A 10,194-nucleotide genomic window follows, 5' to 3' on the forward strand; every position below is an offset into this window, starting at 1 on the left:
ATCAACAGTGTAATGTTTGGAGTCGGTCTTGTGTTAGGTGAACTGTTGTGTCCTCAACTGGTCTAATAATATTCCCATAATCTCCAAACGGTTCCCTTTCAATTGCTACCATGCTTATGCATTAAAAGCAAGTTAAAAGAAGGTTTTCTGCAATTCTACACATTTTTCCATGGGGTGGAGAGAATATTTTGCAGTTTTATAGCTAATTTCCTGCAATTCTATAGATTCTTCCAAGACTTATGCCATGTTAATATGATATCTGAGTGAGAGTGACGAACAAAATCAATGGGGGCCCCCTGTAGGTCAGGGCACCTGGGCACATGCCCTGCGTGCCCGGTCGGTTATTTGACCATGATTACTACAAGTTTAGACAGCTGGGTAGACTAACTTACCAATACCAAAATAAATAGCTGTCAAGGGATAATTGAGTGACAGTCAGTGACTGACATAACAAGAGAAAAACTGCTGATGCACAATCACATTTTGAAATTGCTATTCTAATTCTCAACAGTAAGTTGAGACCCAGACTTAGTTCCTAAAAAATTATGTATTTCTTGCGGTCGGGGGTTGCTAATGTCTAGGGCCGGCCCTGACACGGGGTAATGTGTTTCAGCTCTAACAGGGTCAAACCATAGTCATGTGGCAGGTAGCCAGGAGAGAGGAGCAGGGAGCACTGCATATGAATAAATAAAGCCTTCTAGAGAGAGAGGAAGAGTGTGAGTTAGTGAGGAAGAGAAACAAGAGAGATAGTGAGGAGAAGAGAAAGAGAGAGAAAGACAGAGAGAGTAAGCAATAGAGACAATGACAGATAGGGAGAAATAGAAAGAAATAGACGGAGAAAGACAGAAAGAGTGAGAGTGAGACAAATGATTAGAGGACAAATAAAAAATGGCTGCCATGAGCAATGTTCCAGAATTTGGGTTAAACAACATCCTGATGCTGAGTTGATATCATCAATTGTGTGAGAAATGGAACATGCACCACACCAAATGCTTTTTAGAGAGCTGAATATTTCCTTCTGCACCACAGAACAGGCAGTGTGGTTACACAGTAACAGTTTGTGAATCCTTGACCAGAGAAAGAGGAACCATTCCACTCTATCACAGTAGCCATTCCTCCTCGCAGCAGCCCCATGCTCTACATAGCTTATTCATTTCTCTCCTGGTGGCCCGCAAAGGATTCAGTCGAAAACAGTCATGAGGCATCAGACAAAAGTAATACATAACTTCAGGCTTTATCGCCTTGTGTGAGACTCCCCAGAACTTTGATTTATTTTGCTCCTCAAGTGGCTGTTCGTTCTGGAGCAGCCTTTGCTGGGGAATTACTTTTATTCATCATTGCCAATGTCTGGGGTAGGGATGTTCTCATTGCAGAAGAGCAGATTTCGGTTTCTTTCTAAAGCAATGCATTGGGCGGGGGCAAAATGAAAACATAGAGCTGTCCCATTTCAATGCATTAGGAGAAAAAGGAAACTGGATTGGGTGAGCCAAGCTCACATAATGATCACCCTTGTTTGAGACCTGCAGACTTGCATTTGCAAATGCCCCGACTTTAGCTAGCATGCTAACACAGCCATATGGCAAATATACAACATGGTTTCAAACCTGACTGTTCACATACATTTTTGTTAACATCGCCAAATATGCTCTGTGTGTTTGACAGCAGCCACACAGCACCATGTAAACACAGTTGGATAAACTAGCCCTTAACACTGATCTTAGGTCAGTGTTTGTATTTTCCCCTTTCCTCAAAGGTTACAATTCAAAGAGTGTAAGCTGACCCAGATCCTACATCAGTTCCTGAGGGCAACATCTAGCTGGAGTTATGTAAACACTACCAGGAAATGCCCACTTCCTCATTGAGTGTAGGAGTGCGTGTTGTGTACACACAGGCTCTGAACAGTATAGGGGCTATGTCACAAAGCAGCATCAATGAATTAGCCAGCTTTAACAACTTTATATATCTGATTATCTAGATTCTCTAAATGTCGCATATTCATATATTTCTATCCAACCTTTTATTCAACATTCATCTGGGAATTAAAATCCAGGTTCATGGACCCTGATGAAGCCAACTCCTGGACAAAAAAAAACAGTCTTTTTGGAGAGTCTCTATTCAAAGTTTATAAAAGTTAGATTGCTAACGTATTGATCCTATTGTGCAACATAGAAATACAACCCCTTTGGTCCCATTGGTGCAGAAATACAATCTTTGTCACAGCCCAGAGCACAACACACTCAGCACTGCACACTCTGGAGTCGACGTTGTGATCTTTAGCCAGGGGAGGATAATGTGCAGGAACAGAAAGAGATCACAAGAGCATCTAGCTGGATCAGATGAAAATGGACAATTCGGAAAAATGTACATCAGTTCTAAGGTGTTCAGTGGAACTCCAGAGTCTATTTGAAGTTTGTATACATGTTTGGTAGGAAACCTAATTGTACACTGGATACTTGTGTTCATGCAGGGTTCTGAAAACACAGGGACTGGACATAATACAGGAATGTACATATGTACATATTTTACTATATTCATTTTACTATGTGAGTTCAAATCCCAGGTGAAGAGATGTTGAATACTAATTACTGTATGAAGGAACATGCACAATGTAATCATGTATGTCAATGCGTGTCAAATATGTACATTTAAAACGTATGTTAAAAGCACTGTGACTAGTTTTAGGTAAGATAATACAAAAATTTAAAAAATCTAGTTGAATGAACATATGAGGCAAATTGAGCAAACACATCATTTTAAGTTGACAGAATTTTTACCTACGTTTTTCTCATGTTGGAGCTAAGCTTGGACCAACTAAAAATGTCAAGTTCAGGTGACACTTTGACTGAAGAGTTGAGTAAAGAAAAAAAGGCTGTGGAATCAGTTACTTAATTACCTCGACAAACCGGTGCCCCCGCAAATTGACTCTATACCGGTACCCCCTGTATAGAGCCTCGCTATTGTGATTTTACTGCTACTCTTTAATTATTTGTTACTTTTATTTCTTATTTGATTAGGTATTTTTCTTAAAACTGCATTGTTGGTTAAGGGCTTGTAAGTAAGCATTTCACTGTAAGGTTGTTGTATTTGGTGCATTTTTAAATAGCGTGGTCACGCTGCAATATCTAGTATGAGAACTTTTATTACAGTGAGGATAGGAAAATATTGCCTGGCTACCCAGACTCCATCCTCCGGCAAAACTCTACGCCACACCTACAGACGTTAGTTTATTCTCCACAGTGAATCTGGATCTGAGTACCTCCCCGACCCTTCACTGAATGCAAACACATTCAGGACGGTGTGATTTGTTCAGAATTCAGTGGGTTGGGCTAGAGCCAGAACACACGTGGGTAAAGCGGCATTTGATACGCTGATTGGTTAGAGACAATCCAATAGCTGATTACTTTGTTTCGTACAACGCCCCTCGTCACCACAAACGACTTCAATGATCAGTCACAGACTAACGTACAGTGCATTCGGAAGTATTCAGACCCCTTGACTTTTTCCACATTTTGTTACGTTATAGCCTTATTCTAAAATGGTTTAAATTGTTTTTTCCCCTCATCAATTTACACACAATACCCCATAATGACAAAACAAAAACAGATTTTTTTTTACATTTTTGCAAATGTATAAAAAAAATAAAACAGAAATATCTTATTTACACAAGTATTCAGACCCTTTGCTATGAGACTCAAAATTAAGCTCAGGTGCATCCTGTTTCCATTGATCATCCTTGAGATGTTTCTACAACTTGATTGAAGTCCACCTGTGGTAAATTCAATTGATTGGATATGATTTGGAAAGGCACACACCTGTCTATATAAGGTTCCACAGTTAGTGCCAGTAAGAGCAAAAACCAAACCATGAGGTCGAAGGAATTGTCAGGGGAGAAGGGCCTTGGTCAGAGAGGTGACCAAAAACCCGATGACGTTTCACCTTTCAGGGGGCATGTGCTCAAAATATAAATTAAATACTTTCATAAATCATATCTCGAAATTCATAACATAATACCTTTTTGTTGTTGTTGCATATGCCTATTTATTTCTGCAACAACACACTCACTCATCATCACAAATTGTAAGCAAGCTAGTAAGAGTGCCACCTAAAGACGATTGACATCAGGAAAAGAGGGTGGTGTCACGCCCTGGCCATAGAGAGGTTTTGATTCTCTATTTTGGTTAGGCCAGGGTGTGACTAGGGTGTGACTAGGGTGGGCATTCTAGTTTCTTTATTTCTATGTTTTCTTTGTGTTTGGGAACCACACCCGGGTGTGGCAGCTGTCATTCGTTGTCTCTGATTGGGAACCATACTTAGGTAGCTCTTTTTCCCACCTGTGTTGGTGGGAAGTTGACTTTGTTTAGGGCACATTGCCTTTGAGCTTCACGGTTAGTTTTTTGTAGTGTTTATTATTTTGTTCGGTGTCATTTTGATTAAAATAAAGAAAATGTACGCTCACCACGCTGCACCTTGGTCCTCTCCTTTCAACAGCTGTGACAGAACTTCCCACCACCACCAAAGGATCAAGCAGCGTGGTAGAGAGGACTCCTAGACATGGGAAGAGATCCTGGATGGTAAGGGACCCTGGAGGCAGGCTGGGGTGTATCGCCGTCCAAGGGAGGAACTGGAGGCAGCTAAGGCGGAGCGGCAGCGTTATGAGGGAACACGGCTGGCAAGGAAGTGTGGCTGAGTCAGGTTGGAGACCTGAGCCAACTCCCCGTGCTTACCGTGGCGAGCATGTGACTGGTCAGGCCCCGTGCTATGGGGTGATGCGCACTGTGTCTCGGTTGAGTATTCACAGGCCGGTGTGCTCGGTGCCAGCGTCCCGCATTTGCCGGGTGGAAGTGGGCATCCAGCCAGAACCCGGGGCCTCCAGAAACGGTCTCCAGCCCGGAGCCTCCAGAGACGGTCTCCAGCCCGGAGCCTCCAGCGACAGCCTCCAGTCCGGGGCCCGCAGCGAGGGTGCCCAGTCCGGGGACCGCAGCAATAGTGCCCAGTCCGTGGCCCGCAGCGAGGGTGCCCAGTCCGGGGCCCGCAACGAGGGTCCCCGCACCAGAGGCGCTACCAAAGTGGGGGGAGCCAAAGGCAGAGGGGGGTCTACGTCCCGCACCAGAGCCGCCGCCGTAAAGGAGGCACACCCGGACCCTCCCCTTTAGAGTCAGGTTTTGCGGCCAGAGTCCGCACSSTGGGGGGGGGGGGGGGGGGGGGGGGTACTGTCACGCCCTGGCCATAGACTGGTTTTTATTCTCTATTTTGGTTAGGCCAGGGTGTGACTAGGGTGGGCATTCTAGTTTCTTTATTTCTATGTTTTATTTTTCTTTGGCCGGGCGTGGTTCTCAATCAGAGGCAGCTGTCTATCGTTGTCTCTGATTGGGAACCATACTTAGGTAGCTCTTTTTCCCACCTGTGTTGGTGGGAAGTTGACTTTGTTTAGGGCACTTTGCCTTTAGCTTCACGGTTTGTTTTGTAGTGTTTATTATTTTGTTCGGTGTCATTTTGATTAAAATAAAGAAAATGTACGCTCACCACGCTGCACCTTGGTCCTCTCCTTTCAACAGCTGTGACAGGTGGGCTATCAGCTGATCATTGATGATGATAATTGATGTAAATCTGCTAGTTAGCTAGCTCCATTTCTTTTACTGATTGTATTTGAGGCCTACCTCTATGTCTTTCTGCCTCTCTCTACTGTGTATCAGCCAACCAGACCGAATATTGATGATGGTGTAGGCTAAATCAAGTGTTATAAAGTGTTAATGAAGTGTAATGCTGCTGTGGCAGTATTGTTGATATTTAAACTAGGTAGCTAGCTAGCTACACGCACTCGACCGGTAACCGCATCTCTCAAGCCATGTTCGTTTGGATACCAGGCGCAACTGGGCGCACACGAGCTCTGTAGGCTACAGGTTAGATCAACAGGTGGAACCAACGAACAGGGTGTGGGTGTGGCGAACTTGATGATGACATGCGGGCAGTCGGTTCCGAACAAAAATGACAAAAACAATATTAAAAAAAATGAATAATAATTATACCATCACCCAAAAGTACACTTTGGAGACTGGAATGGCAAAGGGGCATGTGCTTTGCACAGGTAGAGCTCTATCTCTGCACCTGCCTGCAACACAATACACTCTCCCCTAGGGTTAGCGACAAGGCCTAGCATCACCCAAACCACATGATAATTACCGCTTCTGAATACCGCTTTGTTTTTAAATTATTATTACTTTTTTTTACTAGGCAAGTCAGTTAAGAACAAATTCTTATTTACAATGACGGCCTAGGAACAGTGGGTTAACTGCCTTGTTCAGGGGCAGAACGACAGATTTTTACCTTATCAGCTCGGGGATTTGATCTAGCAACCTTTCAGTTACTGGCTCAGTGCTCTAACCACTAGTCTACTTGCTGTTTGAGTCACCTTCCTGCAAGCAAGACAGAAATAAATTCCCAAAATGTCACCTCTTCAGCTAGAAAGAATGCAGGTAGGTCTAAGTTCTAAACACGATCTCTCGTGATCTCATTACCCCAAAACATGTGCACTTGTTAGTGATAACATTTAAATTAACAAAAAGCATGATAAGACAAATTAACCTAGCGGAGCAACAAACAAATGTTCGGCGCCAAAACCAATTGAACGACTGTGTCAGAGTACAAACTTAGAAAATATTGTCTTTGTATTTAGAGTTCTCTGACATCGTCCTACATACTGTCATCGACAGCTAGCTGTTCAATGGTTTGGCCACAATGAGACACAGATAGAGACTTGACATGTCTTCCCTTGAACAAACACAGTGGTTTGCTGAATACAAAATATAACTTATATTCTCCCTTTAACTGAATAAATATGAAATCAATAATTAATCTCTTTATTGATTTATTTTATTGCTCGTGTCTGCACCTTGACATGTAAGCGGATTGGCTTCATGACGTCTGTATGGTTGCTCTGCTGTAGTTAAGGTAGCTCTGGTGAACCCAAGGCCATATAACCACATGTTCTCATTTGAACAATTGACCACAGCAGGGTCAATGTGTACAGTGGTCCCGACCCTCCGTCTAACCGTAAATACTCATCGCCAGGGCCGGCCCTACGGCCGTGATTAACTACACAGCGATACTTTGCCTAGCCACGCTAGTTTCACCCATCATATGGGTGCTAGTAAGCCGACAGCATTGTACGTAGTGCTAGGTATCAACAGCCAATCCAGTAGGGTCTGGAAGCTATGGTGAGCTTCGATTGGTTAATTGCGCCGCAATATTGCTGAGCATTTGTATAAAGTTCAGCTTTCCCCAACTTCAGTCCCGCCCTGTTCATGCTCTCTTGATCCTGCTCGCCTTCACCCAACGCTCCCCCGCCCACTCAGCGTCTCATCGCTTTCCCTCCATTGAAAATGAATGTTTCATCACATGACGTCGTCCCTAGTCAATATGGGTCGCTAGCATAGAGAATGATAAAGGACTCTTCTTTGTATATGTCCCTTTATGGCATCTGTGAGTGCACAGACTGTGTTATTGAGGTCATCTATGATTGGTAAACAAACTGAAAGGAGGCATACTGCCACCAGGAGTGTGTTTCTGAACAGGTATAAAGCCAAGGTTGGGGATTCAATGCCACCTGCAGTTATTGAATGTTTGCTCACGAGCATAATTCATTGGCTGATCCCTCCTGATGACCCAGATTTAATTACTTGAGCCTTCCTTAACCCATAGGAAGTCCCACCCAGTTGACTACTTCAAAATTGTGAAAGTCCTCAATGGCACTGCCCATGATGAAACAGGCTTCTATCTAGAAAATCCTCTATCTAGCCGCTAGCCACTAAGCCACAAACACAACCGCTTAGGGTCCCGTGGTCGCTAAGGGGCACCCCACCCCAATTAAAAAATGTTACTTACTGTTGAGAGTTAGAATACTAGAATACACAAGGTGCTATTTAAACATGTGGTTGTCCATCAGCACTTTTTCTCTTGTTATGTTATGTAAACATGTTATACATATATTTTTTATTTATTTATTTTATTGGTAAGTTAGTCTAGCCAGCTATCTAAACTTGTAGTAATCACGGTCGAATTATTGGCCGGGCACACAGAGCACTTGTCCAGAGGTCCTGACTTCCAGGGGGCCCACATAGATTTCGTTAGTCACTCATATCATATTAACATAGCATAAGTCATGACAAAATGTGTAGAATTGCAGCAAACTTGCTTTAAAACTTCAAAAGAAAATCTACGCCAAATGGCAAAAAATTTAGTATTGCAGGAAAAATTATTCTCCACCATCAAGTTGGGGCCACTAAAACATTTAGCCTTAGGGCCCCCAAAAGACTAGGACTGGCCCTGATCACTGCACACAATATTGTTTTGGAAAACTCAGAAACTCAACTTTCATATCATATTTTTACATTGTAAAAAATATTTTGGCTCAAAACTGTTACAAAAGAAATCGGTGGAAAAAACGGCCAAAAATAAGTGCATATTATGTATTTGTACATTTATTTTTCGATAATATTTAAGTGTTCAAGGTTTCCAATCACAATCAAATAACAATTGTTTCTAGATATGCGTTTCACAGTTGACCGAATCACCTCAGCTAATCAAAAGGGATGTGGAATGACTCATGAGAAGGCCTATAGTTACGGCTAATGTTAGCAGAGGCAATTGTAAGACAGGGCTTGTCCTGCAGTGCTGGTCAAATTCAGGCCATATCACTAATTTTACCCCAAGGATACTACTTGCTGAATGAAATGTGACTTTGGGCAGACAATGTCCTTCAGCTCAAATGTGTGCCTGATTTGCATTTAATTGTGTAAACATTTGCATGGCTGAKTAAACTCCTAATCTAATTTTGCTGTTCATGTCCTGCAAAATATCACACATCACTTTAGCTAACAACAATCTATGAATTTCACTGGTGTTCTCTTCATGGAGGCTTTTTTAAAAACATCGGCCTGTTCCAAAAAACCTAAACACCTCCCTTATATTGGAGGTATTTAAAGAGGGCCTCAAAAAGAGAGTGATAATTCATACGATGCAGGAGAAGGAGGCACCTGGGAGATGAGAGGATAGATATGGACATACAAGATGGAGAGAGAGGGGAGGACACTAATGAGGATGAAGAGATAGAATATGGATCATACAGATGGAAGAGTGAGAGGGGAGGACACCTAGATGAGATGAAGGACTACGATATGCGACATACAGATAGGAGAGGAGAGGGAGACACCCTAGAGAGATGAGAGGATAGATTATGGACATACATATGGAGAGGAGAGAGGACACCTAGAGATAGAGAGGATAGTAATGGACATACAGATGGAGAGGAGAGGGGAGGACACTAGATGAGAAGAGAGAAAGATATGGGGACATACAATGAGAGGAGAAGAGCACCAGAGGAGAATATAGAGGATGGGAGATATGATATACAGATGGAGATGGAGAGGGGAGGACACCTAGATGGAGAGAGAGATAGATATGGACTATACAGATGGAGAGGAGAGGAGCACTAGAGCAGATGAGAGGATAGATATGGACATACAGATGGAGAGGAGGAGAACACCGAGATGATAGGATAGAATGACATACAGATGGAGAGGAGAGGGGAGGACACCTAATGAGATGAGAGACTAGATATGCTGACATTACAGATGGAGAGGAGAGGGGAGGACACCTAGAGAGAATGAGAGGATAGATATGAATACAGATGGAGAGGAGAGGGAGCGAACCTAGAAGATGAGAGGATAGATATGGACATACAGATGGAGAGGAAGGGGGACACCTAGATGAGATGAGAGGAAGATATGGACATACAGATGAGCAAGAAGGGAGACACCTGCAGGAGAGAAGGGATAGATATCGAACATACAGATGGAGAGGAGAGGGCGAGGACAACCAGTTAGATAGAGGAGTAATATGACTAACAGATGGCACAGGCAAGAGGGGGAGGACACCTAGCAGGAATGAGAGATAGATATGGACATACAGATGGAGCAGGAGAGGGCGAGACACCTAGATGAGATGAAGAGGATAGATCTGGATAAGGAACATTACAGATGGCAGAGGAAGAGGGAGGGGAGGACACCTAGAGGAGATGAGAGATCAGATATGGGAATATCACAGATGAAGGAGAGGGCAGACACCTAGAGAGATGAGAGGATAATATGCGACATACAGATGGAGAGGAGAGGTGAAGGAACACCTAGATTAGATAGA

This window comes from Salvelinus sp. IW2-2015, unplaced genomic scaffold (assembly GCF_002910315.2).
Source record: "Salvelinus sp. IW2-2015 unplaced genomic scaffold, ASM291031v2 Un_scaffold1144, whole genome shotgun sequence".
Classification (NCBI taxonomy): domain Eukaryota; kingdom Metazoa; phylum Chordata; class Actinopteri; order Salmoniformes; family Salmonidae; genus Salvelinus; species Salvelinus sp. IW2-2015.